This window comes from Antechinus flavipes, chromosome 2, assembly GCF_016432865.1.
Source record: "Antechinus flavipes isolate AdamAnt ecotype Samford, QLD, Australia chromosome 2, AdamAnt_v2, whole genome shotgun sequence".
Taxonomy (NCBI): Eukaryota; Metazoa; Chordata; class Mammalia; order Dasyuromorphia; family Dasyuridae; genus Antechinus; species Antechinus flavipes.
Window position 1 is genome coordinate 83,205,869 of NC_067399.1, and position 9,916 is coordinate 83,215,784.

At 35.3% G+C, this 9,916-nt stretch overlaps 1 pseudogene; it reads right to left on the minus strand.

Annotated features, from left to right (window-relative positions):
- Positions 1-742: 742 nt before the first annotated feature.
- LOC127546454 (WD repeat-containing protein 5-like) lies at positions 743-3,062 on the minus strand (annotated as a pseudogene).
- Positions 3,063-9,916: the final 6,854 nt, after the last annotated feature.

Consider the following 9,916-nt stretch of genomic DNA (forward strand, 5'->3'; position numbering starts at 1 on the left):
CAGTGAAATTGGGGGATAGAAAGCCAGAAATTTAGATGATTTTAAAACTGGGTGTGTAGGTGGCATCTTTTAGAAAGATTTGGAGTGTTTAGTTGAGGAAAAATTCATGGTATGATAGAATCTAACTTTTATAATAAAAATCAAGATTTTATGTATTTCTTGACCCAAATTGTACACAATATAAATTCAAACTTCTTTTGATCACATCAGGAGAGCTAGTAGAGAACATCATTTAAATCTTTTGGGATTTTCTAGTAACATAAGCAAAAATTTCCTCAACAAAAAAGGAAGAAAAGAAGGAAGGAAAGAAAAAAAGAAAGAAGGAAGGAAGGAAGGAAGCAAGGGAGGAAAGGAGAGAGGAAGGGAGGTATAAATGGAGAGAGGGAGAGAGGGAGGGAGGGAAGAAGAAAAAGGGACAGAGGGAGGAAGGAAGGGAGAAAGGAGAAGAAAGAAATAAAGAGAAAAAAGAAAGATGGGAAAAGGAAGGAAGGAGACAGGTATTCATTTGTAGAATAAAACAAATGCTATCTCTTTTCATCAGGTTACCCATTACAGGGAAGAAAAGGAAAGAAAAAAAATCCTTTGAACCAAGAAATTGGATTCTCAAATGTTTTAGTTCTTGCCTCACAGATTTAATTCTTCTTGATACGGTCTCTAACATGATATCCTAAAAGCTTGTCAGTCCCTCCAAATTTGTTATATCTTGTTTTAATGCAGCTTATGTAGTCATGTTTTCTGTGGCTTAACGGGTTGTTGAAATCATGACACTGGTATGACCTTGTAATTTCTGTACAATCTCTTTCATCTGAAGATATTAAATGCAAATCAGGCTGGTTATCTTCTGACTCAGATGCAGTCTACTTTCACCAGTGACTGAAAAATTAACAAAAATGCAGTTTTTCATTCTCATAGCCAGTATATATCTTTAGGCACTTCTGTTTATTGTAGTTCCATAGCCTAAAAATATTTGCAAAGTTGCAGCACAAATATATTTACTATTTTGAGAGTTTCACAAAAGACCCAGAAGGATTATCATTAATAAGTATTTTTAAACATTGACCTGATGCTGTATACCAGCTTCAGCAGATACCATCATAACTACTTGTCATTATCAATGATCCATCATGATTAAAATGAACAGTTGAAACTGGGTCAGAATGAGCAGTTAAAGTCTTGAGGCACTTTCTGTTTTCATGTCCCATGTCTTTAAACTTTCATCAAAAAAAAAAAAATCTAAAACAATGATGTCTAATTGGGACTTGAAATTGTAACAAAAGATATAATGAGTGAGCCTTCAGGATTTTTTAGACATTTCATAGGTTAATACCCCTATATTAGGAATTTTATTTTGAGACAGACAAGGTGATTAAAATCTCATGATGACCAGGCATCATTTGAAATTTCAAATTTGTGCCCAGATAATATTTTCTTAAAACTTTCATTATCTGTTCCCCAAATTTTAATTATTTAATTTGCAGAAGAACTTGCTCATTTCCAATTGGACTAAATTTAAATGAAGATGCAGTTTTGGTGTACCTTGCTAGTCTGAACTTTAATGCATAGTTCAGTTTCACAGGTGCAAGCTTACTCTGATTAATTGTGAAAAAGGTGGAATCTGTGTTTTGTGGTTTTTGCTTCTAGTTTCTTCTTTTGTTGTTGTTGCCATGATTCTGAAACCAATAAGCAAAACTTAAGGTCTTTAAAGATGAATGGATAAATGAATTCAGTTTCAACCAGGATGCTTCTTAGTGAAAAGAAAAACAGTGTTGCCACAGTTTCCATGTTATACTGAAGCAAAAAAAAAATTTAGAATATTTCCTTATTTGGTTGAAAAGTTTATTTTCTTATGAAATAACCAAGCAACATAGCTCAATTCTATATCTCTCTGCTTTGGGGCTCAGGGTAGTCTCCATTGCTACTATTTCCACTTAGTACAGACCAGCTAGGACTGGTAAGAATAGAAGACAGACACTTTCCCATAGTTGTAGATTTGGTAATCTTTGTGAAAAAGATGTCAACAAACCCATTTTCCCCTGCAGAGAAGGGCTCCTGAACACTGCTGCTACTGGATATGGAGTATCCTATAACCCCTTTCTCTCATTTTCAACTTGATTTTACTACAATCCATAAAGATGCCTCCCCTTTAAAGTGACTATTAATAACAATGGAATAACTCAATTCAATAAGGTAAAATGTATTTAAAATATATGTAAAGTTCTACATTAGAATTCAAAATCTCAGCTCTTAAAAACCTGATCTCTTTCCACTTAGTCATTTAATATAACCTCCTCCACCATATCTCTGCTGTACACAAAAATAATCACATCTTTGATCTTGTCATGACTCACATATCCCACATCCATCCATATTCATGAACTCTGATATTCCCTTATCTGATCATGGTCTCTTGTCATCTCACCTCTTCATTTTCCTTGAAATTGAAGTGGTTCCCTCTTTTTCCTCTTCCACATGACCTCCAATCTCAACCCTTAAGCTTTTTCCTATGCTATCACTTTTGCAGTTAACTACATTCTCCTCTCTTTCTCATCTTGACCTACTTGGTGAATCAGCTTAACTTGACACTGTCCTCTTTTCTCAAGTTCCTTACCTCTTTTATTCTACCACTGATCTTGCCCTGCCAAACCTCTGCCTTGGATAGCTCCCACCATCTGATGCCTTTGCTTCTATTTGCAGCTGTGTAAAACTAGAGAAAACCACAAGACCAAGCTGACTGAATTCACTACAGATTTATTTCACATAATTTCAACTGGGTCCTTACTCTGACAAGGCAATCCTTCTATATCTCTCTAATTAACTCTCTATCCCATTCTCCAGAGTGGCTTTTCTCATTTTTTCATTCCTTAAATGAATGGCTTTCTCTTCTGTCACTTCTCAGATGAGAATCTTGCCTCAAACAAAGTTCAAAAAATTGAGGTCATTCATCAAGAACTCCCTCTACTGTATTCTTCCTCTTCATCTCACATCTTTATGACAACTAAATGGTGTTCTCCCACTTTCTCCTTCTTCACCCCTTTCTCACATGAGAGGTAACCCTTCTCCATGCCAGCCCAAATTCTTCTGCATGCAAAATTGATCCAGCAGATTGGCCCCAATTTATTCTAACTTTCTCACTTATCTTTAAATCTCCTCTTGTCTATTGATTGCTCCTCTGACAGTGCCATTACTATGGGGATACACCCTCATTACCTCACTCAAGGACTATTGCAATCAGCTGCTCTTTGGTCTCCGTCTTGGGTTTTCCCTCATTCTAGTCCATCCTACCCTTGTTGTCAAGTTAATTTTCCTGAAGTAAGATCTAAACATGTCACCCTCCCAAATCAATAAACTTCAATGACTTCCTATTATCTCCATTATCAAATAAAAATCATCTTTTTGGTGTTCGGAGACCTTTATAACCTAAACTCTGGCTTCTTTTCTAGTCTTTTTACTCAGTACTCCCCCAAATGTCTTCTTCAATTCGGTGATATTACCTTCCTGACTGTCATGAACAATACACAATACACTCTGTCTCTTGATTCTGGGCATTTTCTCTGGCTGTTCCCCATACCTGGAACATTCTCCCTCCTCTTCTGTGACTATTATGTCAGACTAAGTCTCTGACTTTACGTTCCAATTAAAATCTAAACTTTTTATAGGAAGTCTTTTTATTCCAGTGCTTTCTCTTTTTAAATTATTTCCTACTTATCTTGTATATGTCTCTCAGGACAACAAACAGAAGAAATGAAGAAAAAAACAATAAAAGGGAGAGGAGTTTCCAATAAAATGGAATGAAAAAAATTGATTAAATACTTCTTATTTGGCTAAGATCTGTATGATATGCTGAAGAACCTCACTATCAATAGGAAATCACTCTTCCATTTGAATGTGTCTTGAAATATCCTCCATGACACTAATAATGGCAAGCATATATATCTTTTTAAAGTTATCATTTTAATTTTTCACAATTACATGTAAAAAACTTTTTTATGCATGTACATTCATTTTTAAAAATGTTTCCACTTGAATCATATTGAGAGAGAAAAATCAGAACAAAAGGGAAAAATCACAAGGAAAAAAAAAGGTGAAAATCGTATGTGTTGATCTACATTCAGTTTCCATACTTGTCTTTCTGGATGTGGATGATGTTTTAGATAAAGTTTATTGGATTTGCTTTGTATCACTAAACTGCTGAGAACCACATCTATCATAGTTGATCATCTCACAATCCTGCTGTTTCTATGTACAGTGTTCCCCTGATTTTGCTTGCTTTAGTCAGCATCAGTTCATGTAAATCCAGGCCTTTCTAAAATTAGTCTGTTCATCATTTTTTACTAGAACAACAATATTCTATTATTTTCATATATCATAATTTATTCAGCCATTCCCCAGTCAATAGCCATCTATTCATTTCCCAACATTTTGCCAGTACAAAAAGAATTGCTACAAACGTTTTTGCATGTGTGGGTTCTCTCCTCTCTTTTATGATTTCTTTGAGACATAGACCCAGTAGTGGCACCATTGGAACAAAAAGTGTACACGTACACAGTTTTTTAGCTTATTGGGCATAATTCCAAATAAGCATATATAGCTTTATTTTGTTCCTCAATTGATATCAATAAATATAAAAAACTCAATAATGATAATTAGCATTTATAAAGTTCTTTAAGGTTTTCAAGATGTTTTATCTCATTTGACACTCACAACAACCTTTGGAGTGAGGTGCTATTGTAGTCCTCACTTTAGAGATGAGAAAACTGAGGCAGATAGAGGTTAAGTGACTTGTATAGTATCACATAGCCAAAGTTAAGATTTTAAAATGAAGTAACAGAATTAGAGGATGGAATGCCATGTTTTAAGAAATAATGCAAGAAAGCTAAATTAGAAACAGAGGATAGAGACCAAATGCCTAGAATCCACAGGATACTAACAGAGAAGAACCCTGAATTTAATTCATTCAAGCAGAGAGACATGGAATCCAGGGACAACAATGATTTAAAGTTTAATTTCAATGGAAGAATAATGTGGAAGAGGATAATAGTACATTCTACATAGTACTGCTTGACAAAATAGCCCAAAGTGGTAGAGGGGAAAATAAGCATACAGAAAGCCTCCAGTGAGACCCAAATGATCCAGATCATCCCAGAAACAGTCACAAAAGATATTGGAAGAAAGGCAACAAATAATTATATAATGGAATAAATTTACTGAAATTTGTATAGTAACACATGACTGTGTTATTAACCATAGCTAGTGATATAATGCATATCTCTGACAATATGACATCAAGTATAATGGACAGTCTATTGAGTTAGCTCATCAGTTTAAAAAAGGATATATAATAAGCATTGTAGATGGATAATGAGTTCAGAGTCAAATAGAAGGAAAAGAGTGAGCTAGATTTCATTTGGGAAATTACATAGGGTATTCAATGATCTTAAATCCCTTCCATCAAATTAATCATTAATTATTAATCTTCATCATTAATATTCCCTTAGTTAATCTATATGGCTGTACCACCATATTGGAAGATTCAAAGTTGTGGGTGACACAAAATCTGAATACCATATTCTAAAAAATCATGCAATGGAAAAATTCAGTGTAGACAAAATTAGACTTTAACATATTATTAGCCATTATAATTTTCACACAAGAAGTGGCACCAGAAATATACTCAGTGATAAGTATGAAAAGAACTAAAGTGGGCTACTCATGGAATGAGAATGAGAGATAGATTGTCCATGTGCTACAAGGAGCTTCATGAAATACTAAAAGGCCAAGAAGAGGATTTGAAATACACTGATACTCTATGAAGGATTTGTAGAACTTGAAAAAAATCACTCATAATGTGAAAGTGCATTTGAGTTGTGATCTGCCCTAATGGAAGAATTAATAAGAGCTTTGAGATATAGATTTATCAAGACATTAATCAACCCTTGCCTCCAAATCATTCCCTCTGGAATTTGTCTCCCTCTCATTTAGCAATTCTTCTGTTCCACAGAATTTTTTAAACCTTTCTTGTGGAATATTTTTGATATTGGATTACCTGACTGCCTGGCTTTTATAAAAATAGTGACCTAGTCAATTTTCAATTACTTTGAAAGTCCCAATTACTTTGGGACTGGAAATTATGAAACATACATTCTAATTCCTAGTTTGCTACAAGTTCATTATATACTCTTAGACAAACTACTTCATTCCTCTTGGGTCCAAGTTTCCTCAAGAGCAAAATCAATAGTATGTACTGAATTATATCAGAGGTCCATTTTGGTTCTGAAATTCCATGATCTCTGTTTACAGAAGGACCATTAAGACACAAACAAAATCTTAAAACAATAGATGAACCAAAAATCATTTGGATTCAAATGTGTAGTACTTTATCTCTGTGCATAATGCAGATCTTGTTGGGAGAAGACTTGGTTTTGTAGAGGGTCACAGTCAGGGGCGAAACTCTGGATAAGGTATAAGACCTTTCAGTCCAGAGGGAACCTGCTAACGATGTCTGGTTCGGGTCCCCATCTCCCCTAAAGGCTCTCAGCCTTCCTGAGAAGTCAGGGGACGTTGACAACCTGGGTTGAGATTGAAGCAGAGTGATACCAGGTGGAAGAGTGATACTAGGTGGCAAAACTACTTACAATAGCAAGTTGTTTATGTGGTCCCACGTGCACAGTGTTGTTTTTGTTACATTATATAAAGGGGAAAGACCTTGAAATAAATGGGCTCCATTTTCCCACCATCCTCAGGAGTCCCCCTTATCACTTTTCCACTGGGAAGATATATTTTAATCACCCCCATATAGGAGCTCTAGAAAGCAATGATACGTTTTGTCACCCCAACTTGGGGGCTCTAGAAAGAAGGATACAATAGGTTTTACTTTAGGTCTAGGAATAAAACCCTGCTTTACAACTTGTTTTTGTAGAGCTCTTACACTAAGAATGGTTTTCACATTTTTATGCATGATAAAACTTTATTTATAAATGTAAAAATCATTCTTAGCTCCAGGGCCATGCAAAAAACAGGCTGCGGCTGGATTTGGTCTGAAGGCCTTAGTTTGCTGGTCTGTGCTCCAGGTTCATAGGAACAGAAAAGAATTGGCAACCCCTGAGAAGAACAGTTGAAACTGGCAACCTGAAAGAATTCTAGAGAGGAAATAAGGAGCAGTTTAGGATTTAAAATGTTTCCAAATCAGCATATGCATCATCAGGGGCTGAGTATGACAGCTAGGGTCATAGTAAGGGAAAAAAACTAGCAAAGAGGAAATGTCTGGCTTCATAACATAAAGCACCTATATGCTATTAGTGTGAGAGCTGTGTAAATATAAAGCAGGAAAAAAAATCTTTCCATGAGTCATTCTTCACATTTTCACCAGCTCCCTCATCCTGTTCAGTTTCCGATGGTGTTTACAAAGGAGAAATGAACAAACCATTAAAAGGGGAAAAGGTGAAAGAAATCTTAGGTCTGGAAAGAAGTAAGAGGAGAATGAGCAAGAAAAAGACTAAAATATCCTATAGGAGAGTGGAAAGGAGGTGAACTATACAATAATCAAGTAGAGGAAAAGCTAGATGACCCAAACTTTTCTAAACTCTTTCTTTAAGCCAAAGGTTCTTAACCTGAAGTCCATTAAAATTTCTTTGGGGGAACTACATTTTAATATAATTGGTTTCCTCTGTAATCTTGCATATTTTATTTTATGCATTTAAAACCATTCTATATAAGGATCCCTGAGTTTCACCAGACTGACAAAGGAGTCCATGACCCCAAAAGGGTCAAGAATGCCCTCCCCTAAGAGATCTGGGTAGAGCTTACAGATTGCTTGGCTTGTGGTTACTGGTGTTAATGTTCACAATAGTCTAATTTTCCCTCCTTTATAAAAAGAATTTAGACAGCCTCTGTGCCTGCTGGGATCTTTTCAAAAGACAAACAGTTCTACTGCTGCTCCAAAGAGTCCACCACCTACCCACCAAAACAGAACTGCTTCTCTCTGTTCTGGCTCTAAGAAATAGACAAATCTTGCTAGGCAAGAAAGTCCACGAAGACAAAAAAATAAGGCAATTTGTGGGTTTTCAAAAAAATAATTATTAAATCTTTCAACTTCACTTCCCAAATTAAGGAATGAGGAACTTCAGGAATTTTAGGAATACAAAACAACTGAGGAATGGTCTTTATTGAGCTGTGGCTGAGCCAGCGGAAACCATGAACGTTTCTTTCTCCTGGCAGGCTGGCAGAGAGCAAGATGAAATGAAAAACAACTTAACAATCCTAGCCAAACACTCAAAAGGCTTTGAACGCTGCTGCTATTTTTTTCCTTCCAAAATGGTTTTGCCTTTCCTCCAAATTGGCAATTATTGCAGGATATGAGATTCTTTGGGGGGTGGGAAGGAATAAGGGAATTGGGTGTTTTGAAAAGAGAATGATATAGTCTGCTATGTTCTTTAATTTTTTTTAGCTTGAATCCTCATTTTAAAGATAATTTTCTTTTTTCCCTGGATGAGTAGGTTGGCTTTGATCTCTAAATAAGACACTGACATATTGGCTCTTCTCAGTATTTAAATTCTTCTAAACCAGACTTGTGAACTTTATCTGGGTAGTCTATTTCCTCTCTCAAGAAAAAGATATCTGACTCAAGGGCAAGGGGTTGTTTTATTTGCCACTACAGGGACCATACAAAGACCCCGATATCCTTGTAAGGTGAGGAGGGAACAATTTTATCCCATTAAAAGTTTCCATCCCATGTCTCACTAGCTTAGTCAGCTTTGCCCAAAAATAGACAACAGTCTTCTTTCTCTTTCCTACTGCCACGAGGCAGTGCTAAAATAGTGAATAGAATGCTAGAGGTAGAGTCAGGAAAACCTGGTTCAAATTCTGCTACAGAGACTTTCAAGGTATATGACTCTGGTCAAATCTGCTTTGTACCTGAGTTTTTTCATCTATAAAATAATGTCAAACTTGATGACTTCTAAGGTCTCTTCTAGTTCTTAATCTATGATCTTTTCATGATAAGGCACCTTATTTTGTCTTGGCTCTTTTTGGGGGAACCAAAAGGGAAAAGTTTGAATGTGAATCAGCCACTGAATCAACTGCATAGTTAAAGATGATGAAACAGATGGATTTAATAGATGAACTAAGATTACATTATGGAATTGTTGCTTCAGTATATCTAAGATATCACTACTGAATCACTGATTTACCACTCAAAAATGCTCATAACATATGGCCCCTATTTTCTTTCTTTTTTCTCTTTTAATTTTTCTCAGTTATATGCAAAAATAATTTCAACATTCTTTTTTTTTCAAATTTTGAATTCCAAATTCTTTTCTTCCCTCTCCTCTCATTGAGAAGACAAACAATTCAACATAGTGCAGTCATGCAAAGTCATTGACCATTGAATGATGAAGACATTTGTAATAGATCATCGTGCAACCTTACTCTTACTGAGTACACTGTTCTCCTGGTTCTGCTCATTTCACTTTTTATCAGTTCATGTAAGTCTCTCCAGCTTTTTCTGAGAAATGAATGATCTTGATTACCATTTCTTATACAAAAGAATTCCATCACAATTATATACAATGACTTGTTCAGCTGTTCCTCAATTGATAGACATTTCTTCAATATCCAATTCTTTGACACTGCTAAAACAGTAACTATTAATCTTTTTGTACATATAGGTTCTTTTTTTTTTTAAATCTCTTTGAAATACAGACCTAATAGTGGTATAAGGATAACGATAAAGTCCAAGGATTCTGGTCAAAGGAAGTAAGTGGTTTTATAGCCTATTGGGAAGAGTTATGAACTGTTTTTCAGAAGATTGAATCAGTATACTACTGCATCAACAAAGCATTAGCATTTTAATTTTCCCAATCCCTTCTAACATTTGTCATTTTCATTTTTTGTCATGTTAACTAATCTGATAGCTGTGTGA